The 25,457-nt window shown below is 38.0% G+C and overlaps 1 protein-coding gene and 1 long non-coding RNA gene across 5 annotated transcripts in view; both read right to left on the bottom strand.

The window, feature by feature from the left end:
• The window catches only part of LOC123319555 (tachykinin-like peptides receptor 99D), a 709,883-nt gene that overhangs the window by 149,279 nt on the left and 535,147 nt on the right, over window positions 1-25,457 (bottom strand). The gene's annotated exons all lie outside the window — the stretch shown is intronic.
• Window positions 7,607-23,891, bottom strand: LOC123319558. 3 transcript variants are annotated; one of them, XR_006538509.1, is made up of 5 exons: window positions 23,570-23,891; window positions 23,397-23,487; window positions 11,392-11,492; window positions 11,219-11,309; window positions 7,607-8,038 (listed from the first exon to the last, which is right to left on the bottom strand). It is a non-coding gene; the product is annotated as an uncharacterized LOC123319558 (long non-coding RNA). The 3 variants fall into 3 exon arrangements; XR_006538508.1 differs by lacking the exon at window positions 7,607-8,038 and adding an exon at window positions 11,015-11,156; XR_006538510.1 differs by lacking the exons at window positions 7,607-8,038; window positions 11,219-11,309 and adding an exon at window positions 8,092-8,183.

Raw genomic sequence — 25,457 nt, 5'->3', positions numbered from 1 at the left:
TCTTAAGAAAACCCTTAAATAAGGGTTTTTCCTTGGAAACTGTCTACTTTTCTTCCCTGCTAGAAGCCTACCGAATTTTAATAATTTTCGACCATCTCAAGGCGTTTGGCGTTACTGAGTTCACGGAACTGGCGGAACGACCTCGTCTGATTTGCAGATCTTGAAACCTGCAACAGAACTTCGTCCTGATTTGACACAACATCGGTCAACCTGGTACTCCATTTCAGCAGGGAAGTAGATACTGAGAAAATGTGTATATATATACATGTGTATATCTGCCGTTTACTGTGATTCTAGTTTAAGATAAGACACTTGGTATACCTGAATATAGTTTGTTCTTGTATTCATTCTGGTACCAGACAATTTTATTGTATTTTTGTGTTTGTGAAATCAACACTTTTGTAAATATACGAGTAATTTGTTCGACTTAGAGTTGTGTCATTTTCATTTGGGGGAATTGTGGATCAGGCTCACGACCCATTAAAAACCGAATGGGCTCAGGCAAATTAATCTGTTAGTAATAGTCACAAGCTGTTACAGAGTGCAGGTATTTTCAAACAAATATCGTCAAAATTCCCCCCTTTCGATTCAAATTCGCAGAAACTGAGTTGAATGTTGAATACAAATAATATTATTATCAATTTTTCAATGGGAAAAATCAATATGGCTATAAGAGACAAAAGACGCGTTCTGTTATTGCTGGTGCTACTATTCGCATTCGAATAATTACAATAGAACCGGAACGACGTCGTTTTCTCTAAGAATACTGGCAGTACTGGAGAATATCGGAATATCGGAATTACACCAAAAAGTTAAAAGTCTTATCTTGAGGCCGGTTTCGATAAAAATGGTATAGTTTCATCAAATGACGATACTATTGGAGGAATTCAAAATTTCATTGTAATTGTTCAACAAATAAAGATGTAAGAAATTTTCGAAAATCATACACATATTTCCGATTTTTCATTATGATTCTAGAACGAATTGAGATTTGAGGGTCATGTTGGAGGACTTGCAAAGGCAGCATTTTTTGTCAATAAACAGAATCAGGCATAAGTTGGAAGATGGAAGTGGTGAGCATTAAATTTGTCAGCACCCTGTATTCATCCGCCCTCGAATTATTCATAATGGAGATGAAGATTAATTGAAAATTGTTATTTGTACCTCGTTCAATAATGTGTTTGAGGAAATCACTTGTCGAGTGAACACCTTCAATACTACAGCGCAAATAGTAACATAATTCAATATTTCATCCAATATTGTGATAGTGTCATAGATGAGTATATTAATGACTGAATCAGTGGAAATAACAAGAAAAAATATTATTTATATTTAATACCTTACCTTCAACTGTGAGAACATTTTTGGAATTGTGATATCATCTGCCTGTTGTTTTCCTTCTTGCTGTTCTCCCGGAAATAATTCGAGGAATTTTTTGGGGTGTTTACTGCGTAGGTGTTTCCTCAATCCACTAGTATTTCCACACGACATTTTTATTTTCGAATATACACAAATTTTACACTTGTGTGTTTTTATACCAGATGTACCTTCTGATTCGATTTTGAAAAAAAGATCGAATATACTTTTTTTATAGAGATTTTCTGTTTTTGCGCTAGAAGGGCAGTTATTATCAGCGCGCGAAGACCCACTATCAGCCACATCCATCATTGAATGATTTTCCGGTATGTCTTCATTATCACTTTCACGCGAATTTGAAATCGAATCAGTCCTTTTTCTTTTCGAATAGCTCATTTTTCACTGATTTACTGACCAGAATTCAGAAGCCTCAAGTAACAGAAAATTTTGCAATGTTTACCTACAGGCAATTCAGTAAGAACTAACAACTTCTCCTTTTCTCTTTTCATCCCACCTAGAGGCGGGAATGGCATCAGATCAGGCATTCAAGACATTGACAGAAAATAACTCTAATTTGAGAACCGGGCAGAAATGTGAAAGATGTTTTCATACAGCACCGACAAAAGAATGGAAACCGAAAACACTTAAAAACCAATAAATGAAATGAAATTTTTGTTCATTTCTACTGATACCTACTAGGCCCAGCTTTTTTACGATCCCGTTCCAGCTTACTTTGAGCAGATGTCTTGATGACTAAGACCACCGTTACCGAAAACAGAAATTTTGATGAACAAGGGTAGGCAATACAGCCTGATTTTATTGCTTAGTTAGCTCAGGGCTATATGCATGCTGTAGTCCGATTTGTAATAATCTAATTGCCGGTATGTACACCAAAATGAAAGCACCTAGGTTCTTGATGAGAGGAATCCTTGAATTCGTTTGGCTTCTTAGCGCTAATTATTTTGTTTCAAAGTATTTATAATTTCTCACAAACAATATCCACTTTCAGAATTATTAGTGACCTTTCATCAGAAATTTATTCTTTCGGCACCCAGCCATTTATTTCTTTTCGGAGCACTTGACGCCGCGTATTATAATTATGTAATTAATTATATTACTATATTTAATAACGAACTAGTATGGCCAGGAGATCTACCTTTATTGATAGATCTACCTCTATTGATAGATCTACCATTTTTGGCAGAATAGTATAGCTAGGAGATCCACCTTGTAGGTAGATTCGCCTTCATGGACAGATTCGCCTTTTGTCCGTAGCTCGGGCCTACGGCCCTCGCGATTCGCCTTCCGACCGTAGCTCGGGCCTATGGCCCTCGTGATTCGCCTTTCGTCCGTAGATCGGGCCTACGGCCCTCGAGATTCGCCTTTCGTCCGAAGCTCGGGCCTACGGCCCTCGCGCTTAATGATACGCGAATACTATACAATACTGAGTATCACACATAACATACAGCGTGCGATATATACAGGCATTGTCGCAAATTTCACGAAAGAATACAAATAATCTCATACACTGCTTAAAAATTGGCAAAAATCAGTTATATTCAGTTGGCAGAAGCCTTAAAACGAAAATTCCATGCAATCAATTCATCTTGAATAGAAACTTACAAAGTTCTTTCTCTACGATGAAACAAAAAACTAACCTGAAATGAGAATAACTGGCCAAAAGTCTATAAAAGTAGAATTTTTACGCAAAAAACACACCCTGCTATTGTATTCCAATAATCATTATATCATTCCACTCGAATAAGTTATTCGAAAACATTTTTCCTTCCATATGGAATGATTAAATACAATAATCCGCGTACAATAATCAAAAAGCTTAAAAATTGATCACAATCTGGTATATGGAATGGGAAAGAAGCCTTATTATAAAAATTTCAAGCATCATAATATTTAATTCAGTTTATTTTGAACAAAAATCTACAAAATCCCTTTATCTACGATAAGAAAAAAAAAACTAACCTCAAATGACAAAAACTTGGCGAAAGTCTATATATATAGAATTTTTACGTTAAAACTTACTCATAGATTGTGTTCCAATAATCTTTTCATCATCCCAATAAGCATTTTATTATTTCACTTGAATGAAATATTTGAAAACATTTCTCCTATTATCTGGAATGAGTAAATATAATAATCCTTGTTCACTAATCAAAAAGCTTAAAAATTGGCCAAAATCTGTCATATGGAATTGAAAAGAAGCCTTAATATGAAGATTTCAAGTATTATAACATTTCATTCAGTTTATTTTGAACAAAAACCTACAGAGTCTCTCTCTACGATAATAGCAAAAAGCTTACCCTAAATGGGAGAACTTGACAAATGTCTATAAATATAGAATTTCAACGCAAAAACTCACTCATAGATTGTGTTTCAATAATCATTATATCATTCCAACTGAATAACTTACCTCAAAACATATTTTTCCATAAATCAAGCCTAAGAGAATCATATCCGTACACTACCTAATTGCTTGAAAGTTGTCAGAAATCTGTTGTGTTCAGTTGAAAAGAATCGAAATAGATCCTTTGCCTTACATAGAAACTCTCCTGAACGAATTGCTTTAGAAACTTACTCTGAAGAACATTTTTTTTTTACCAAATAACACTGTCCGAGAGATGATATTATACATTTCTTGATCTGATAAATTTATATATGCCTGAAAATAAATTTCAATTATAAAATATAGAATCTCCTGGTCGATTTTCTGTGCAGACTTACCCCCAAGAACCGTTTGTTATTCAGAAATGCTTATGTTCATACACCAAGACTAAGGATGTTTCTCATTCTGTGAGTTTGCATGTAATTTAATCTGAAATACATTATGTACACTTGACAAATGGATCATATACTTCAAATAGAAACTCTTCTGAACCAATTGCTTAGAAGCTTACCCCTGAAGTAGCTTTTTTTATTTAAAATGAGACTTTCCGATAGATGATATTTGACATTTATGAATTTCATACATTTCTTGATATGATGAATTAATTTGTGCCTGAAAAATGAGTATTATTAGTGACAAAATAAACTATCAGTTATTACATCCGATTTGGATACAAATTCACGTCCAAGAACTGTCTTTCATATCTGGAAATTCAATAATAACCTAACTTTCCGATTATGGGGAAAAACTCAACTGTGATGTGAGCTTCGAAGTGCTATCGTACGGGGAGAAATGTAGTAAATATATTAAATATATCCTTTAATTTCAATAATAATTAAACCTCAAAAATTTGAATCAATTTTTTCACGGTCTGTCAACAGTAAAATGAAACTTGCCTAAGGATCCCCCAACACTTTTACTCGAATGACAGGAAAACACGTTATAGGAATTGAGAAATTATGGAAATTTTAAAATTTCAATTTATTTTTAGCTGAATGGTGACCTCAACATTCCTAATATAAATTTATTTTGGCAATTTCAACGCTAAAAATCACGAAATTACTGAAAATATTCAGGGCCAAAACGAAGGTTATGAACGGTGCTTAACCGAGGTGGTTTCGTAATATCGAAAATTGCAAACTTACCTGTACATATTGAGCCGAAGTATGGGTACCTGGAGATGCTACAGGATATGGAGAATGATTCTCTAGCATTTTCCTTCCCTATTTTGGCATTATTCATATAATAATCGACTCGATTATTTTAAAATTTTCAAATTTCTTACGCTTTTTCAGGTAATATCGTTCGGGCTCCGGCAAAAAGAACACGCCTATTTTAATTTCGGGTCCTTCGAGCTTAGTTCGACACCCATCCCGGCTCTCGAGCTAACGCGGATCTCTCAGGCTAATCAAATCAGTTTGGTACCTTTTCGCGAAAATCGTGAATTTCGCGATTTTCTCACGCAATTTTCGGACACTTCTAGACGGGGTAAAAATACGATCTAGGCATTTTCTGAAAGCTCGATTCTTCCTCTAGATTTTTATACCCAACATGTCCCCGCGTCTCGCCTTCGGCTCTCGCCATTTCAAATTTCCCATACCCTCCTCCGACACTTCACTATGGCAAAAAATTTGATACGATTCAGTGATCATTTTTATCAACGTTATATTATTAACTAGCACGGCCAGGAGATCCACCTTGTAGGTAGATTCACCTTTACTGGCAAATTCGCCTTTCGTCCGTAGCTCGGGCCTACGGCCCTCGCAATTCGCCTTTCGTCCATAGTTCGATTCCCCTTTTATAAATATCTAGGCCAAAAACGTTTTTTTAAAAGTCCGATCGATTTAAGGCACCTCGTTCTGTGATCGCTGCCAATTCCGTCAAAACTGACGTTAACCTTTAAATCACACTCTGACATCGATTGTCAAAGTGCACTCACTCAATTTTCTCTGATAATCAATAGAAAATAGTTCAATTTTGTGGAATGTCACTTGATTTTTAATAGACGTCAAAAATTTTCGAATTTCTTACGCTTTTTCAGGTAATTTCGTTCGGGCTCCGGGAAAAAGAACAGGCCTATTTTAATTTCGGGTCCTTCGAGCTTAGTTCTACACCCATCCTGGCTCTCGAGCTTCCGCGGATCTCTCAAGCTAATCAAATCAATTTGGTACCTTTTCGCGAAAATCGTGAATTTCGAGATTTTCTAACGCAATTTTCGGACAGTTTTAGACGGGGCAAAAATACGATCTAGGCATTTTCGGAAAGCTCGATTCTTCCTCTAGCTATCCATGTACCGCTCTACCCGGCCACGCGCCTTCGGCGCTCGCCATTTCAAATTTCCCGTACCCTCCCCCGACACTTCAACATGGCAAAAAATTTGATACGATTCAGTGATCATTTTTGTCAACGTTATTATATTGACTAGTATAGCCAGGAGATCCACCTTGTAGGTAGATTCACCTTTACTGGCAGATTCGCCTTCGTCCGTAGCTCGGGCCTACGGCCCTCGCGATACGCCTTTTGTTCGTAGCTCGGGCCTCCGGCCCTCGCTCGATTCACCTTTTATAAATATCTAGGCCAAAAACGTTTTTTAAAAGTCCGATCGATTTAAGGCACCTAGTTCTGTGATCGCTGCCAAGCCGTCAAAACTGACGTTAACCTTTAAATCACACTCTGACATCGATTGTCAAAGTGCACTTTCACTTAATTTTCTCTGATAATCAATAGAAAATAATTTAATTTTGTGGAATGTCACTCGATTTTTAATAGACGTCAAAAATTTTCAAAATTCTTACGCTTTTTTAGGTAATATCGTTCGGGCTCCGGGAAAAAAAACAGGCCTATTTTAATTTCGGGTTCTTCGAGCTTAGTTCGACACCCATCCCGGCTCTCGAGCTACCGCGGATCTCTCAAGCTAATCAAATCAAATTGGTACCTTTTCGCGAAAATCGTGAATTTCGCGATTTTCTCACGCAATTTTCGGACACTTCTAGACGGGGTAAAAATACGATCTAGGCATTTTCGGAAAGCTCGATTCTTACTCTTGCGTTCCATTTACCGCTCTACCCGGCCACGCGCCTTCGGCGCTCGCCATTTCAAATTTCCCATACCCTCCACCGACACTTCAACGTGGCAAAAAATTTGATACGATTCAGTGATCATTTTTTATCAACGTTATAGTATTAACTAGTAAGCCCATAGATCTACTTTTATTGATAGATCTACCTTTTTTGGCAGATCAGTATAGCCAGGAGATCCACCTTGTAGGTAGATGCGCCTTCATGGACAGATTCGCCTTTTCTCCGTAGCTCGGGCCTTCGGCCCTCGCGATTCGCCTTCCGCCCGTAGCTCGGGCCTACGGCCCTCGCACTTGATGATACGCGTATACGGAGTATCACACATAACTCACAGCGTTCGATATATACAGGCATTGTCGCAAATTTCACGAAAGAAAACAAATAATCTCATACACTGCTCAAAAATGGGCAAAAATCAGTTATATTCAGTTGTACAGAAGCCTTATAATGGAGATTCCATGCATTTAGTTCATCTTGAATAGAAACTTACAAAGTTCTTTCTCTACGATGAAACAAAAAACTAACTTGAAATGAGAATAACTGGCCAAAAGTCTATAAAAGTAGAATTTTAACGCAAAAAACACACCCTGCCATTGTATTCCAATGATCATTATATCATTCCACTCGAATAAGTTAGTCGAAAACATTTTTCCTTCCATCTGGAATGATTAAATACAATAATCCTCGTACAATAATCAAAAAGCTTAAAAATTGGCCAAAATCTGTTATATGGAATGGGAGAGAAGCCTAATTATAAAAATTTCAAGCATTATAACGTTTAATTCTGTTTATTTTGAACAAAAACCTACAGGGTCCCTCTCTCAACGATAATAGCAAAAATCTTACCCTAAATGGTAGAACTTGACAAATGTCTATAAATATAGAATTTTAACGCTAAAACTCACTCATAGATTGTGTTTCAATAATCATTATATCATTCCAACTGAATAACTTATCTCAAAACATATTTTTCCATAGATCTAGCCTAAGAAAATCATCTCCGTACACTACCCAATTGCTTGAGAGTTGTCAGAAATCTGTTGTGTTCAGTTGAAAAGAATCGAAATAGATCATTTGCTTCACATAGAAACTCTCCTGAACGAACTGCTTAAGAAACTTACTCTGAAGAACATTTTTTTTCACCAAATAACACTGTCCGAGAGATGATATTATACATTTCTTGATCTGATAAATTTATATATGCCTGAAAATAAATTTCAATTATAAAATATAGAATCTCCTGGTCGATTTTCTTCACCCCCAAGAACCGTTTGTTATCTAAAAATTCTTATGTTCATACATCAAGATTAAGGATGTTTCTCATTCTGTGAGTTTGCATGTAATTTAATCTGAAATACATTATGTAAATTTGACAAATGGATCATATACTTTTAATAGAAACTATTCTGAACCAATTGCTTAGAAGCTTACCCCTGAAGAAGCTTTCTTATTTAAAATGAGACTTTCCGGTAGATGATATTTGACATTTATGAATTTCATACATTTCTTGATATGATGAATTTGTATGTGCCTAAAAAATAAGTATTATTAGTGACAAAATATACTATCAATTATAATATCCGATCTCTCATACAGATTCACGTCCAAGAACTGTGTTTTATATCTAAGAATTCAATAATAACCTAACTTTCCGATTATGGGAAAAAATTCAACTATGATGTGAGCTTCGAAGTGCTATCGTACGGGGAGAAATGTAGTAAATATATTAAATATATCCTTTAATTTCAATAATAATTAAACCTTAAAAATTTGAATCAATTTTTTCACGGTCTGACAACACTAAAATGAAACTTGCCTAAGGATCCCTCAACACTTTTACTCGAATGACAGGAAAACACGTTATAGGAATTGAAAAATTGTGGAAATTTTAAAATTTTAATTTATTTTTAGCTGAATGGTGACCTCAACATTCCTAATATAAATTTATTTTGGCAATTTCAACGCTAAAAATCACGAAATTACAGAAAATATTCAGGGCCAAAACGAAGGTTATGAACGGTGCTTAACCGAGGTGGTTTCGTAATATCGAAAATTGCAAACTTACCTGTACATATTGAGCCGAAATATGGGTACCTGGAGATGCTACAGGATATGGAGAATGATGCTTTAGCATTTATCTTCCCTATTTTGGCATTATTCATATAATAATCGACTCGAGTTTCCGAAAACTGCAAAAACCCCTCTCGAAACGTCAGACGTGATCGAAATTACCTCTATGCTCTTGGAAATTAATTTATCAAATTTTCGTAGACGTCAAAAATTTTCAAATTTCTTTACTCTGTTTTAGGAGATTTCGTTCGGGCTGAGGGAAAATGAACAGGCCTATTTTAATTTCGGGTCCTTCGAGCTTAGTTCGACACCCATCCCGGCTCTCGAGCTACCGCGGATCTCTCAAGCTAATCAAATCAGTTTGGTACCTTTTCGCGATAATCGTGAATTTCGCGATTTTCTCACGCAATTTTCGGACACTTCTAGACGGGGTAAAAATACGATCTAGGCATTTTCGGAAAGCTCGATTCTTACTCTTGCGTTCCATTTACCGCTCTACCCGGCCACGCGCCTTCGGCGCTCACCATTTCAAATTTCCCATACCCTCCACCGACACTTCAACATGGCAAAAAATTTGATACGATTCAGTGATCATTTTTTATCAACGTTATAGTATTAACTAGTAAGCCCATAGATCTACCTTTATTGATAGATCTACCTTTTTTGGCAGATCAGTATAGCCAGGAGATCCACCTTGTAGGTAGATTCGCCTTCATGGACAGATCCGCTTTTTGTCCGTAGCTCGGGCCTTCGGACCTCGCGATTCGCCTTCCGCCCGTAGCTCGGGCCTACGGCCCTCGCACTTAATGATACGCGAATACTATACTATATACTATACTATACTATACTATACTATACTATACTATACTATACTATACTATACTATACTATACTATACTATACTATACTATACTATACTATACTATACTATACTATACTATACTATACTATACTATACTATACTATACTATACTATACTATACTATACTATACGCGAATACTATACTATGTGATACTGAGTATCACACATAACTCACACCGTTCGATATATACAGGCATTGTCGCAAATTTCACGAAAGAAAACAAATAATCTCATACACTGCTCAAAAATTGGCAAAAATCAGTTATATTCAGTTGGACAGAAGCCTTATAACGGAGATTCCATGCATTCAGTTCATCTTGAATAGAAACTTACAAAGTTCTTTCTTTACGATGAAACAAAAAACTAAGTTGAAATGAGAATAACTGGTCAAAAGTCTATAAAAGTAGAATTTTAACGCGAAAAAAACACCCTGCTATTGTATTACAATAATCATTATATCATTCCACTCAAATAAAATATTCGAAAACATTTTTCCTTCCATCTGGAATGATTAAATACAATAATCCTCGTACAATAATCAAAAAGCTTAAAAATTGGCCGAAATATGTTATATGGAATGGGAAAGAAGCCTAATTATAAAAATTTCAAGCATCATAATATTTAATTCAGTTTATTTTGAACAAAATCTACAAAATCCTTTCATCTACGATAAGAAAAAAAAAACTAACCTCAAATGACAAAAACTTGGCGAAAGTCTTTACATATATGGAATTTTCACGTTAAAACATACTCATAGATTGTGTTTCAATATTCTTTTTATCATCCCAATAAACATTTTATTATTCCACTTGAATGAGTTATTTGAAAACATTTCTCCTATTATCTGGAATGAGTAAATATAATAATCCTTGTACACTAATCAAAAAGCTCAAAAATTGGCCAAAATCTGTCATATGGAATTGAAAAGAAGCCTTATTATGAAGATTTCAAGTATTATAACATTTCATTCAGTTTATTTTGAACAAAAACCTACAGAGTCCTTCTCTCTACGATAAGGGTAACAATCTTACCTTGAATGAGAAAACTTGACAAATGTCTATAAATATAGAATTTTAACGCAAAAACTCACTCATAGATTATGTTTCAATAATCATTATATCATTCCAAATGAATAACTTATCTCAAAACATTTTTCCATAAATCTAGACTAAGAAAATCATCTCCGTACACTACCCTATTGCATGAAAGTTGTCAGAAATCTGTTGTATTCAGTTGAAAAAAGCGAAATAGATCATTTACTTCACATAGAAACTATCCTGAATGAATTGCTTTATAAACTTACTCTGAACTACCTCTTTTTTACCAAATAACACTGTCCGAGAAATGATATTATATTATACATTTCTTGATCTGATAAATTTATATGTGCCTGAAAATAAATTTCAATTATGAAATATAGAATCTCCTGGTCGATTTTCTGTGCAGACTCACCCCCAAGAACCGTTTGTTATCTAGAAATTCTTATGTTCATACACCAAGAATAAGGAAGTTTCTCATTCTATGAGTTTGCATGTAATTTAATCTGAAATTCATTATGTAAACTTGACAAATGGATCATATACTTCAAATACAAACTCTTCTGAACCAATTGCTTAGAAGCTCACCCCTGAAGAAGCTTTTTTTATTTAAAATGAGACTTCCCGAGAGATGATATTTGACATTTATGAATTCTATACATTTCTTGATATGATAAATTTATATGTGCCTGAAAAATAAGTATTATTAGTGACAAAATAAACTATCAGTTATTACATCCGATTTTGATACAGATTCACGTCCAAGAACTTTCTTTCATATCTCTTCAATAATAACCTAACTTTCCGATTATGGGAAAAAATTCAATTGTGATGTGAGCTTCGAAGTGCTATCGTACGGAGAGAAATGTAGTAAATATATCCTATGATATATCCTTCAATTTCAATAATAATTAAATAAACCTTAAAAATTTGCATCAATTTTTTCACGGTCTGTCAACAGTAAAATGAAACTGGCCTGAGGCTCCCTCAACAGTGTTACCAAAATGACAGGAAAACACGTTATAGGAATTGAAAAATTATGGAAATTTTAAAATTTTAATTTATTTTTAGCTGCAAAGTGACCTCAACATTCCTAATATAAATTTATTTTGGCAATTTCAACGCTAAAAATCACGAAATTACTGAAAAAATTCAGGGCCAAAAGGAAGGTTATGAACGGTGCTTAACTGAGGTGGTTTCGTTAAATCGAAAATTGCAAACTTACCTGTACATATTGAGCCGAAATATGGGTACCTGGAGATGCTACAGGCAATGGAGAATGATTCTCTAGCATTTATCTTCCCTATTTTGGCATTATTCATATAATAATCGACTCGAGTTTCCGAAAACTGCAAAAACCCCTTTCGAAACGTCAGACGTGATCGAATATACCTCTATGCTCTTGGAAATTCATATCAAATTTTCGTAGACGTCAAAAATTTTCGAAATTCTTACGCTTTTTTAGGTAATATCGTTCGGGCTCCGGGAAAAAAAACAGGCCTATTTTAATTTCGGGTTCTTCGAGCTTAGTTCGACACCCATCCCGGCTCTCGAGCTACCGCGGATCTCTCAAGCTAATCAAATCATTTTAATATCTTTTCGCGAAAATCGTGAATTTCGCGATTTTCTCACGCAATTTTCGGACACTTCTAGACGGGGTAAAAATACGATCTAGTCATTTTCGGAAAGCTTGATTCTTACTCTTGCGTTTCATTTACCGCTCTACCCGGCCACGCGCCTTCGGCGCTCACCATTTCAAATTTCCCATACCCTCCACCGACACTTCAACTTGGCAAAAAATTTGATACGATTCGGTGATCATTTTTTATCAACGTTATAGTATTAACTAGTATAGCCAGGAGATCCACCTTGTAGGTAGATTCACCTTTACTGGCAGATTCGCCTTTCGTCCGTAGCTCGGGCCTTCGGCCCTCGCGATACGCCTTTTGTTCGAAGCTCGGGCCTTCGGCCCTCGCTCGATTCCCCTTTTATAAATATCTAGGCCAAAAACGTTTTTTAAAAGCCCGATCGATTTAAGGCACCTCGTTCTGTGATCGCTGCCAAGCCGTCAAAACTGACGTTAACCTTTAAATCACACTCTGACATCGATTGTCAAAGTGCACTTTCACTTAATTTTCTCTGATAATCAATAGAAAATAATTTAATTTTGTGGAATGTCACTCGATTTTTAATAGACGTCAAAAATTTTCAAATTTCTTACGCTTTTTTAGGTAATATCGTTCGGGCTCCGGGAAAAAAAACAGGCCTATTTTAATTTCGGGTTCTTCGAGCTTAGTTCGACACCCATCCCGGCTCTCGAGCTACCGCGGATCCCTCAAGCTAATCAAATCAAATTGGTACCTTTTCGCGAAAATCGTGAATTTCGCGATTTTCTCACACAATTTTCGGACACTTCTAGACGGGGTAAAAATACGATCTAGGCATTTTCGGAAAGCTCGATTCTTACTCTTGCGTTCCATTTACCGCTCTATCCGGCCACGCGCCTTCGGCGCTCGCCATTTCAAATTTCCCATACCCTCCACCGACACTTCAACGTGGCAAAAAATTTGATACGATTCGGTGATCATTTTTTATCAACGTTATAGTATAAACTAGTATAGCCAGGAGATCCACCTTGTAGGTAGATTCACCTTTACTGGCAGATTCGCCTTTCGTCCGTAGCTCGGGCCTTCGGCCCTCGCGATACGCCTTTTGTTCGTAGCTCGGGCCTTCGGCCCTCGCTCGATTCCCCTTTTATAAATATCTAGGCCAAAAACGTTTTTTAAAAGCCCGATCGATTTAAGGCACCTCGTTCTGTGATCGCAGCCAAGCCGTCAAAACTGACGTTAACCTTTAAATCACACTCTGACATCGATTGTCAAAGTGCACTTTCACTTAATTTTCTCTGATAATCAATAGAAAATAATTTAATTTTGTGGAATGTCACTCGATTTTTAATAGACGTCAAAAATTTTCAAAATTCTTACGCTTTTTTAGGTAATATCGTTCGGGCTCCGGGAAAAAAAACAGGCCTATTTTAATTTCGGGTTCTTCGAGCTTAGTTCGACACCCATCCCGGCTCTCAAGCTACCGCGGATCTCTCAAGCTAATCAAATCAAATTGGTACCTTTTCGCGAAAATCGTGAATTTCGCGATTTTCTCACGCAATTTTCGGACACTTCTAGACGGGGTAAAAATACGATCTAGGCATTTTCTGAAAGCTCGATTCTTACTCTTGCGTTCCATTTACCGCTCTACCCGGCCACGCGCCTTCGGCGCTCGCCATTTCAAATTTCCCATACCCTCCACCGACACTTCAACGTGGCAAAAAATTTGATACGATTCGGTGATCATTTTTTATCAACGTTATAGTATTAACTAGTATAGCCAGGAGATCCACCTTGTAGGTAGATTCACCTTTACTGGCAGATTCGCCTTTCGTCCGTAGCTCGGGCCTTCGGCCCTCGCTCGATTCCCCTTTTATAAATATCTAGGCCAAAAACGTTTTTTAAAAGCCCGATCGATTTAAGGCACCTCGTTCTGTGATCGCTGCCAAGCCGTCAAAACTGACGTTAACCTTTAAATCACACTCTGACATCGATTGTCAAAGTGCACTTTCACTTAATTTTCTCTGATAATCAATAGAAAATAATTTAATTCTGTGGAATGTCACTCGATTTTTAATAGACGTCAAAAATTTTCAAAATTCTTACGCTTTTTTAGGTATTATCGTTCGGGCTCCGGGAAAAAAAACAGGCCTATTTTAATTTCGCGTTCTTCGAGCTTAGTTCGACACCCATCCCGGCTCTCGAGCTACCGCGGATCTCTCAAGCTAATCGAATCAAATTGGTACCTTTTCGCGAAAATCGTGAATTTCGCGATTTTCTCACGCAATTTTCGGACACTTCTAGACGGGGTAAAAATACGATCTAGGCATTTTCGGAAAGCTCGATTCTTACTCTTGCGTTCCATGTACCGCTCTACCCGGCCACGCGCCTTCGGCGCTCGCCATTTCAAATTTCCCATACTCTCCACCGACACTTCAACATGGCAAAAAATTTGATACGATTCGGTGATCATTTTTTATCAACGTTATAGTATTAACTAGTATAGCCAGGAGACCCACCTTGTAGGTAGATTCACCTTTACTGGCAGATTCGCCTTTCGTCCGTAGCTCGGGCCTTCGGCCCTCGCGATATGCCTTTTGTTCGTAGCTCGGGCCTTCGGCCCTCGCTCGATTCCCCTTTTATAAATATCTAGGCCAAAAACGTTTTTTAAAAGCCCGATCGATTTAAGGCACCTCGTTCTGTGATCGCTGCCAAGCCGTCAAAACTGACGTTAACCTTTAAATCACACTCTGACATCGATTGTCAAAGTGCACTTTCACTTAATTTTCTCTGATAATCAATAGAAAATAATTTAATTTTGTGGAATGTCACTCGATTTTTAATAGACGTCAAAAATTTTCAAAATTCTTACGCTTTTTTAGGTAATATCGTTCGGGCTCCGGGAAAAAAAACAGGCCTATTTTAATTTCGGGTTCTTCGAGCTTAGTTCGACACCCATCCCGGCTCTCGAGCTACCGCGGATCTCTCAAGCTAATCAAATCAAATTGGTACCTTTTCGCGAAAATCGTGAATTTCGCGATTTTCTCACGCAATTTTCGGACACTTCTAGACGGGGTAAAAATACGATCTAGGCATTTTCGGAAAGCTCGATTCTTACTCTTGCGTTCCATTTACCGCTCTACCCGGCCACGCGCCTTCGGCGCTCGCCATTTCAAATTTCCCATACCCTCCACCGACACTTCAACGTGGCAAAAAATTTGATACGATTCAGTGATCATTTTTTATCAACGTTATAGTATTAAACTAGTAAGCCCATAGATCTACCTTTATTGATAGATCTACCTTTTTTGGCAGATCAGTATAGCCAGGAGATCCACCTTGTAGGTAGATTCACCTTTACTGGCAGATTCGCCTTTCGTACGTAGCTCGGGCCTACGGCCCTCGCGATACGCCTTTTGTTCGTAGCTCGGGCCTTCGGCCCTCGCTCGATTCCCCTTTTATAAATATCTAGGCCAAAAACGTTTTTTAAAAGCCCGATCGATTTAAGGCACCTCGTTCTGTGATCGCTGCCAAGCCGTCAAAACTGACGTTAACCTTTAAATCACACTCTGACATCGATTGTCAAAGTGCACTTTCACTTAATTTTCTCTGATTATCAATAGAAAATAATTTAATTTTGTGGAATGTCACTCGATTTTTAATAGACGTCAAAAATTTTCAAAATTCTTACGCTTTTTTAGGTGATATCGTTCGGGCTCCGGGAAAAAAAAACAGGCCTATTTTAATTTCGGGTTCTTCGAGCTTAGTTCGACACCCATCCCGGCTCTCGAGCTACCGCGGATCTCTCAAGCTAATCAAATCAAATTGGTACCTTTTCGCGAAAATCGTGAATTTCGCGATTTTCTCACGCAAATTTCGGACACTTCTAGACGGGGTAAAAATACGATCTAGGCATTCTCGGAAAGCTCGATTCTTACTCTTGCGTTCCATTTACCGCTCTACCCGGCCACGCGCCTTCGGCGCTCGCCATTTCAAATTTCCCATACCCTCCAACGACACTTCAACATGGCAAAAAATTTGATACGATTCGGTGATCATTTTTTATCAACGTTATAGTATTAACTAGTATAGCCAGGAAATCCACCTTGTAGGTAGATTCACCTTTACTGGCAGATTCGCCTTTCGTACGTAGCTCGGGCCTACGGCCCTCGCGATACGCCTTTTGTTCGTAGCTCGGGCCTTCGGCCCTCGCTCGATTCCCCTTTTATAAATATATAGGCCAAAAACGTTTTTTAAAAGCCCGATCGATTTGAGGCACCTCGTTCTGTGATCGCTGCCACGCCGTCAAAACTGACGTTAACCTTTAAATCACACTCTGACATCGATTGTCAAGGTGCACTTTCACTTAATTTTCTCTGATAATCAATAGAAAATAATTTAATTTTGTGGAATGTCACTCGATTTTTAATAGACGTCAAAAATTTTCAAAATTCTTACGCTTTTTTAGGTAATATCGTTCGGGCTCCGGGAAAAAAAACAGGCCTATTTTAATTTCGGGTTCTTCGAGCTTAGTTCGACACCCATCCCGGCTCTCGAGCTACCGCGGATCTCTCAAGCTAATCAAATCAAATTGGTACCTTTTCGCGAAAATCGTGAATTTCGCGATTTTCTCACGCAATTTTCGGACACTTCTAGACGGGGTAAAAATACGATCTAGGCATTTTCGGAAAGCTCGATTCTTACTCTTGCGTTCCATTTACCGCTCTACCCGGCCACGCGCCTTCGGCGCTCGCCATTTCAAATTTCCCATACCCTCCACCGACACTTCAACGTGGCAAAAAATTTGATACGATTCGGTGATCATTTTTTATCAACGTTATAGTATTAACTAGTATAGCCAGGAGATCCACCTTGTAGGTAGATTCACCTTTACTGGCAGATTCGCCTTTCGTCCGTAGCTCGGGCCTACGGCCCTCGCGATACGCCTTTTGTTCGTAGCTCGGGCCTTCGGCCCTCGCTCGATTCCCCTTTTATAAATATCTAGGCCAAAAACGTTTTTTAAAAGCCCGATCGATTTAAGGCACCTCGTTCTGTGATCGCTGCCAAGCCGTCAAAACTGACGTTAACCTTTAAATCACACTCTGACATCGATTGTCAAAGTGCACTTTCACTTAATTTTCTCTGATAATCAATAGAAAATAATTTAATTTTGTGGAATGTCACTCGATTTTTAATAGACGTCAAAAATTTTCAAAATTCTTACGCTTTTTTAGGAAATTTCGTTCGGGCTCCGGGAAAAAGAACAGGCCTATTTTAATTTCGGGTTCTTCGAGCTCCGTTCGACACCCATCCCGGCTCTCGAACTACCGCGGATCTCTCAAGCTAATCAAATCAGTTTGGCACCTTTCGCGAGAATCGTGAATTTCGCGATTTTCTCACGCAATTTTCGGACACTTCTAGACGGGTTAAAAATACGATCTAGGCATTTTCGGAAAGCTCGATTCTTACTCTTGCGTTCCATTTACCGCTCTACCCGGCCACGCGCCTTCGGCGCTCGCCATTTCAAATTTCCCATACCCTCCACCGACACTTCAACATGGCAAAAAATTTGATACGATTCGGTGATCATTTTTTATCAACGTTATAGTATTAACTAGTATAGCCAGGAGATCCACCTTGTAGGTAGATTCACCTTTACTGGCAGATTCGCCTTTCGTCCGTAGCTCGGGCCTTCGGCCCTCGCTCGATTCCCCTTTTATAAATATCTAGGCCAAAAATGTTTTTTAAAAGCCCGATCGATTTAAGGCACCTCGTTCTGTGATCGCTGCCAAGCCGTCAAAACTGACGTTAACCTTTAAATCACACTCTGACATCGATTGTCAAAGTGCACTTTCACTTAATTTTCTCTGATAATCAATAGAAAATAATTTAATTTTGTGGAATGTCACTCGATTTTTAATAGACGTCAAAAATTTTCAAAATTCTTACGCTTTTTTAGGTAATATCGTTCGGGCTCCGGGAAAAAAAACAGGCCTATTTTAATTTCGGGTTCTTCGAGCTTAGTTCGACACCCATCCCGGCTCTCGAGCTACCGCGGATCCCTCAAGTTAATCAAATCAATTTGGTACCTTTTCGCGAAAATCGTGAATTTCGCGATTTTCTAACGCAATTTTCGGACACTTTTAGACGGGGTAAAAATACGATCTAGGCATTTTCTGAAAGCTCGATTCTTCCTCTAGCTATCCATGTACCGCTCTACCCGGCCACGCGCCTTCGGCGCTCGCCATTTCAAATTTCCCATACCCTCCCCCGACACTTCAACATGGCAAAAAATTTGATACGATTCAGTGATCATTTTTATCAACGTAATTATATTGACTAGTATAGCCAGGAGATCCACCTTGTAGGTAGATTCACCTTTACTGGCAGATTCGCCTTTCGTCCGTAGCTCGGGCCTACGGCCCTCGCGATACGCCTTTTGTTCGTAGCTCGGGCCTTCGGCCCTCGCTCGATTCCCCTTTTATAAATATCTAGGCCAAAAACGTTTTTTAAAAGCCCGATCGATTTAAGGCACCTCGTTCTGTGATCGCTGCCAAGCCGTCAAAACTGACGTTAACCTTTAAATCACACTCTGACATCGATTGTCAAAGTGCACTTTCACTTAATTTTCTCTGATAATCAATAGAAAATAATTTAATTTTGTGGAATGTCACTCGATTTTTAATAGACGTCAAAAATTTTCAAATTTCTTACGCTTTTTTGGGAAATTTCGTTCGGACTCCGGGAAAAAAAACAGGCCTATTTTAATTTCGGGTCCTTCGATCTTAGTTCGACACCCATCCCGGCTCTCGAGCTACCGCGGATCTCTCAAGCTAATCAAATAACTTTGGCACCTTTTCGCGAAAATCGTGAATTTCGCGATTTTCTCACGCAATTTTCGGACACTTTTAGACGGGGTAAAAATACGATCTAGGCATTTTCGGAGAGCTCGATTCTTCTTCTAGCGTTCCATGTACCGCTCTACCCAGCCACGCGCCTTCGGCGCTCACCATCTCAAATTTCCCATACCCTCCCCCAACACTTCAACATGGCAAAAAATTTGATACGATTCAGTGATCATTTTTTATCAACGTTATAGTATTAACTAGTATAGCCAGGAGATCCACCTTGTAGGTAGATTCACCTTTACTGGCAGATTCGCCTTTCGTCCGTAGCTCGGGCCTTCGGCCCTCGCGATACGCCTTTTGTTCGTAGCTCGGGCCTTCGGCCCTCGCTCGATTCCCCTTTTATAAATATCTAGGCCAAAAACGTTTTTTAAAAGCCCGATCGATTTAAGGCACCTCGTTCTGTGATCGCTGCCAAGCCGTCAAAACTGACGTTAACCTTTAAATCACAATCTGACATCGATTGTCAAAGTGCACTTTCACTTAATTTTCTCTGATAATCAATAGAAAATAATTTAATTTTGTGGAATGTCACTCGATTTTTAATAGACGTCAGAAATTTTCAAAATTCTTACGCTTTTTTAGGTAATATCGTTCGGGCTCCGGGAAAAAAAACAGGCCTATTTTAATTTCGGGTTCTTCGAGCTTAGTTCGACACCCATCCCGGCTCTCGAGCTACCGCGGATCTCTCAAGCTAATCAAATCAATTTGGTACATTTTCGCGAAAATCGTGAATTTCGCGATTTTCTCACGCAATTTTCGGACACTTCTAGACGGGGTAAAAATACGATCTAGGCATTTTCGGAAAGCTCGATTCTTACTCTTGCGTTCCATTTACCGCTCTACCCGGCCACGCGCCTTCGGCGCTCGCCATTTCAAATTTCCCATACCCTCCACCGACACTTCAACGTGGCAAAAAATTTGATACGATTCAGTGATCATTTTTTATCAACGTTATAGTATTAACTAGTATAGCCAGGAGATCCACCTTGTAGGTAGATTCACCTTTACTGGCAGATTCGCCTTTCGTCCGTAGCTCGGGCCTTAAGGCCCTCGCGATACGCCTTTTGTTCGTAGCTCGGGCCTTCGGCCCTCGCTCGATTCCCCTTTTATAAATATCTAGGCCAAAAACGTTTTTTAAAAGCCCGATCGATTTAAGGCACCTCGTTCTGTGATCGCTGCCAAGCCGTCAAAACTGACGTTAACCTTTAAATCACACTCTGACATCGATTGTCAAAGTGCACTTTCACTCAATTTTCTCTGATAATCAATAGAAAATAATTTAATTTTGTGGTATGTCACTCGATTTTTAATAGACGTCAAAAATTTTCAAAATTCTTACGCTTTTTTAGGTAATATCGTTCGGGTTCCGGGAAAAAAAACAGGCCTATTTTAATTTCGGGTTCTTCGAGCTTAGTTCGACACCCATCCCGGCTCTCGAGCTACCGCGGATCTCTCAAGCTAATCAAATCAAATTGGTACCTTTTCGCGAAAATCGTGAATTTCGCGATTTTCTCACGCAATTTTCGGACACTTCTAGACGGGGTAAAAATACGATCTAGGCATTTTCTGAAAGCTCGATTCTTACTCTTGCGTTCCATTTACCGCTCTACCCGGCCACGCGCCTTCGGCGCTCGGCATTTCAAATTTCCCATACCCTCCCCCGACACTTCAACATGGCAAAAAATTTGATACGATTCGGTGATCATTTTTATCAACGTTATAGTATTAACTAGTATAGCCAGGAGATCCACCTTGTAGGTAGATTCACCTTTACTGGCAGATTCGCCTTTCGTCCGTAGCTCGGGCCTACGGCCCTCGCGATACGCCTTTTGTTCGTAGCTCGGGCCTTCGGCCCTCGCTCGATTCCCCTTTTATGAATATCTAGGCCAAAAACGTTTTTTAAAAGCCCGATCGTTTTAAGGCACCTCGTTCTGTGATCGCTGCCAAGCCGTCAAAACTGACGTTAACCTTTAAATCACACTCTGACATCGATTGTCAAAGTGCACTTTCACTTAATTTTCTCTGATAATCAATAGAAAATAATTTAATTTTGTGGAATGTCACTCGATTTTTAATAGACGTCAAAAATTTTCAAAATTCTTACGCTTTTTTAGGTAATATCGTTCGGGCTCCGGGGAAAAAAACAGGCCTATTTTAATTTCGGGTTCTTCGAGCTTAGTTCGACACCCATCCCGGCTCTCGAGCTACCGCGGATCTCTCAAGCTAATCAAATCAAATTGGTACCTTTTCGCGAAAATCGTGAATTTCGCGATTTTCTCACGCAATTTTCGGACACTTCTAGACGGGGTAAAAATACGATCTAGGCATTTTCTGAAAGCTCGATTCTTACTCTTGCGTTCCATTTACCGCTCTACCCGGCCACGCGCCTTCGGCGCTCGGCATTTCAAATTTCCCATACCCTCCCCCGACACTTCAACATGGCAAAAAATTTGATACGATTCGGTGATCATTTTTATCAACGTTATAGTATTAACTAGTATAGCCAGGAGATCTACCTTTACCCTGATCTACCTTTTTTGGCAGATCAGTATAGCCAGGAGATCCACCTTGTAGGTAGATTCGCCTTCATGGACAGATTCGCCTTTTGTCCGTAGCTCGGGCCTACGGCCCTCTTGATTCGCCTTCCGCCTTAGCTCGGGCCTACGGCCCACGCCTTTCGTCAGTAGCTCGGGCCTTCGGCCCTCGCCATTCACCTTTCGACCGTAGCTCGGGCCTACGGCCCTCGCACTTAATAATACGCGAATACCATACAATACTGAGTATCACACATAACTCACAGCGTTCGATATATACAGGCATTGTCGCAAATTTCACGAAAAAATACAAATAATCTCATACACTGCTTAAAAATTGGCAAAAATCAGTTATATTCAGTTGGACAGAAGCCTTATAACGGAGATTCCATGCATTCAGTTCATCTTGAATAGAAACTTACAAAGTTCTTTCTTTACGATGAAACAAAAAACTAAGTTGAAATGAGAATAACTGGTCAAAAGTCTATAAAAGTAGAATTTTAACGCAAAAAAAAACACCCTGCTATTGTATTCCAATAATCATTATATCATTCCACTCAAATAAGTTATTCGAAAACATTTTTCCTGCCATCTGGAATGATTAAATACAATAATCCTCGTACAATAATCAAAAAGCTTAAAAATTGGCAGAAATATGTTATATGGAATGGGAAAGAAGCCTAATTATAAAAATTTCAAGCATCATAATATTTAATTCAGTTTATTTTGAACAAAATCTACAAAATCCTTTCATCTACGATAAGAAAAAAAAAAACTAACCCCAAATGACAAAAACTTGGCGAAAGTCTATACATATATAGAATTTTTACGTTGAAACTTACTCATAGATTGTGTTTCAATATTTTTTTTATCATCCCAATAAACATTTTATTATTCCACTTGAATGAGTTATTTGAAAACATTTCTCCTATTATCTGGAATGAGTAAATATAATAATCCTTGTACACTAATCAAAAAGCTCAAAAATTGGCCAAAATCTGTCATATGGAATTGAAAAGAAGCCTTATTATGAAGATTTCAAGTATTATAACATTTCATTCAGTTTATTTTGAACAAAAACCTACAGAGTCCTTCTCTCTACGATAAGGGTAACAATCTTACCTTGAATGAGAAAACTTGACAAATGTCTATAAATATAGAATTTTAACGCAAAAACTCACTCATAGATTATGTTTCAATAATCATTATATCATTCCAAATGAATAACTTATCTCAAAACATTTTTCCATAGATCTAGACTAAGAAAATCATCTCCGTACACTACCCTATTGCATGAAAGTTGTCAGAAATCTGTTGTATTCAGTTGAAAAAAAGCGAAATAGATCATTTACTTCACATAGAAACTATCCTGAATGAATTGCTTTATAAACTTACTCTGAACTACCTCTTTTTTACCAAATAACACTGTCCGAGAAATGATATTATATTATACATTTCTTGATCTGATAAATTTATATGTGCCTGAAAATAAATTTTAATTATGAAATATAGAATCTCCTGGTCGATTTTCTGTGCAGACTCACCCCCAAGAACCGTTTGTTATCTAGAAATTCTTATGTTCATACACCAAGAATAAGGAAGTTTCTCATTCTATGAGTTTGCATGTAATTTAATCTGAAATTCATAATGTAAACTTGACAAATGGATCATATGCTTCAAATACAAACTCTTCTGAACCAATTGCTTAGAAGCTCACCCCTGAAGAAGCTTTTTTTATTTAAAATGAGACTTCCCGAGAGATGATATTTGACATTTATGAATTCTATACATTTCTTGATATGATAAATTTATATGTGCCTGAAAAATAAGTATTATTAGTGACAAAATAAACTATCAGTTATTACATCCGATTTTGATACAGATTCACGTCCAAGAACTTTCTTTCATATCTCTTCAATAATAACCTAACTTTCCGATTATGGGAAAAAATTCAATTGTGATGTGAGCTTCGAAGTGCTATCGTACAGAGAGAAATGTAGTGAATATATCCTATGATATATCCTTCAATTTCAATAATAATTAAATAAACCTTAAAAATTTGCATCAATTTTTTCACGGTCTGTCAACAGTAAAATGAAACTGGCCTGAGGCTCCCTCAACAGTGTTACCAAAATGACAGGAAAACACGTTATAGGAATTGAAAAATTATGGAAATTTTAAAATTTTAATTTATTTTTATCTGCAAGGTGACCTCAACATTCCTAATATAAATTTATTTTGGCAATTTCAACGCTAAAAATCACGAAATTACTGAAAAAATTCAGGGCCAAAAGGAAGGTTATGAACGGTGCTAACTGAGGTGGTTTCGTTAAATCGAAAATTGCAAACTTACCTGTACATATTGAGCCGAAATATGGGTACCTGGAGATGCTACAGGCAATGGAGAATGATTCTCTAGCATTTATCTTCCCTATTTTGGAATTATTCATATAATAATCGACTCGAGACTCGAGTTTCCGAAAACTGCAAAAACCCCTTTCGAAACGTCAGACGTGATCGAAATTTCCTCTATGCTCTTGGAAATTCATATCAAATTTTCGTAGACGTCAAAAATTTTCGAAATTCTTACGCTTTTTTAGGTAATATCGTTCGGGCTCCGGGAAAAAAAACAGGCCTATTTTAATTTCGGGTTCTTCGAGCTTAGTTCGACACCCATCCCGGCTCTCGAGCTACCGCGGATCTCTCAAGCTAATCAAATCATTTTGGTATCTTTTCGCGAAAATCGTGAATTTCGCGATTTTCTCACGCAATTTTCGGACACTTCTAGACGGGGTAAAAATATGATCTAGGCATTTTCTGAAAGCTCGATTCTTCCTCTAGATTTTTATACCCAGCATGTCCCTGCGTCTCGCCTTCGGCGCTCGGCATTTCAAATTTCCCATACCCTCCCCCGACACTTCAACATGGCAAAAAATTTGATACGATTCGGTGATCATTTTTTATCAACGTTATAGTATTAACTAGTATAGCCAGGAGATCCACCTTGTAGGTAGATTCACCTTTACTGGCAGATTCGCCTTTCGTCCGTAGCTCGGGCCTTCGGCCCTCGCTCGATTCCCCTTTTATAAATATCTAGGCCAAAAACGTTTTTTAAAAGCCCGATCGATTTAAGGCACCTCGTTCTGTGATCGCTGCCAAGCCGTCAAAACTGACGTTAACCTTTAAATCACATTCTGACATCGATTGTCAAAGTGCACTTTCACTTAATTTTCTCTGATAATCAATAGAAAATAATTTAATTTTGTGGAATGTCACTCGATTTTTAATAGACGTCAAAAATTTTCAAAATTCTTACGCTTTTTTAGGTAATATCGTTCGGGCTCCGGGAAAAAAAAACAGGCCTATTTTAATTTCGGGTTCTTCGAGCTTAGTTCGACACCCATCCCGGCTCTCGAGCTACCGCGGATCTCTCAAGCTAATCAAATCAAATTGGTACCTTTTCGCGAAAATCGTGAATTTCGCGATTTTCTCACGCAATTTTCGGACACTTCTAGACGGGGTAAAAATACGATCTAGGCATTTTCGGAAAGCTCGATTCTTACTCTTGCGTTCCATTTACCGCTCTACCCGGCCACGCTCCTTCG

This window comes from Coccinella septempunctata, chromosome 8 (genome assembly GCF_907165205.1).
Source record: "Coccinella septempunctata chromosome 8, icCocSept1.1, whole genome shotgun sequence".
NCBI lineage: Eukaryota > Metazoa > Arthropoda > Insecta > Coleoptera > Coccinellidae > Coccinella > Coccinella septempunctata.
Note: the sequence above shows the minus strand (reverse complement) of the source record. Positions and strands in the feature narration are given on the sequence as shown.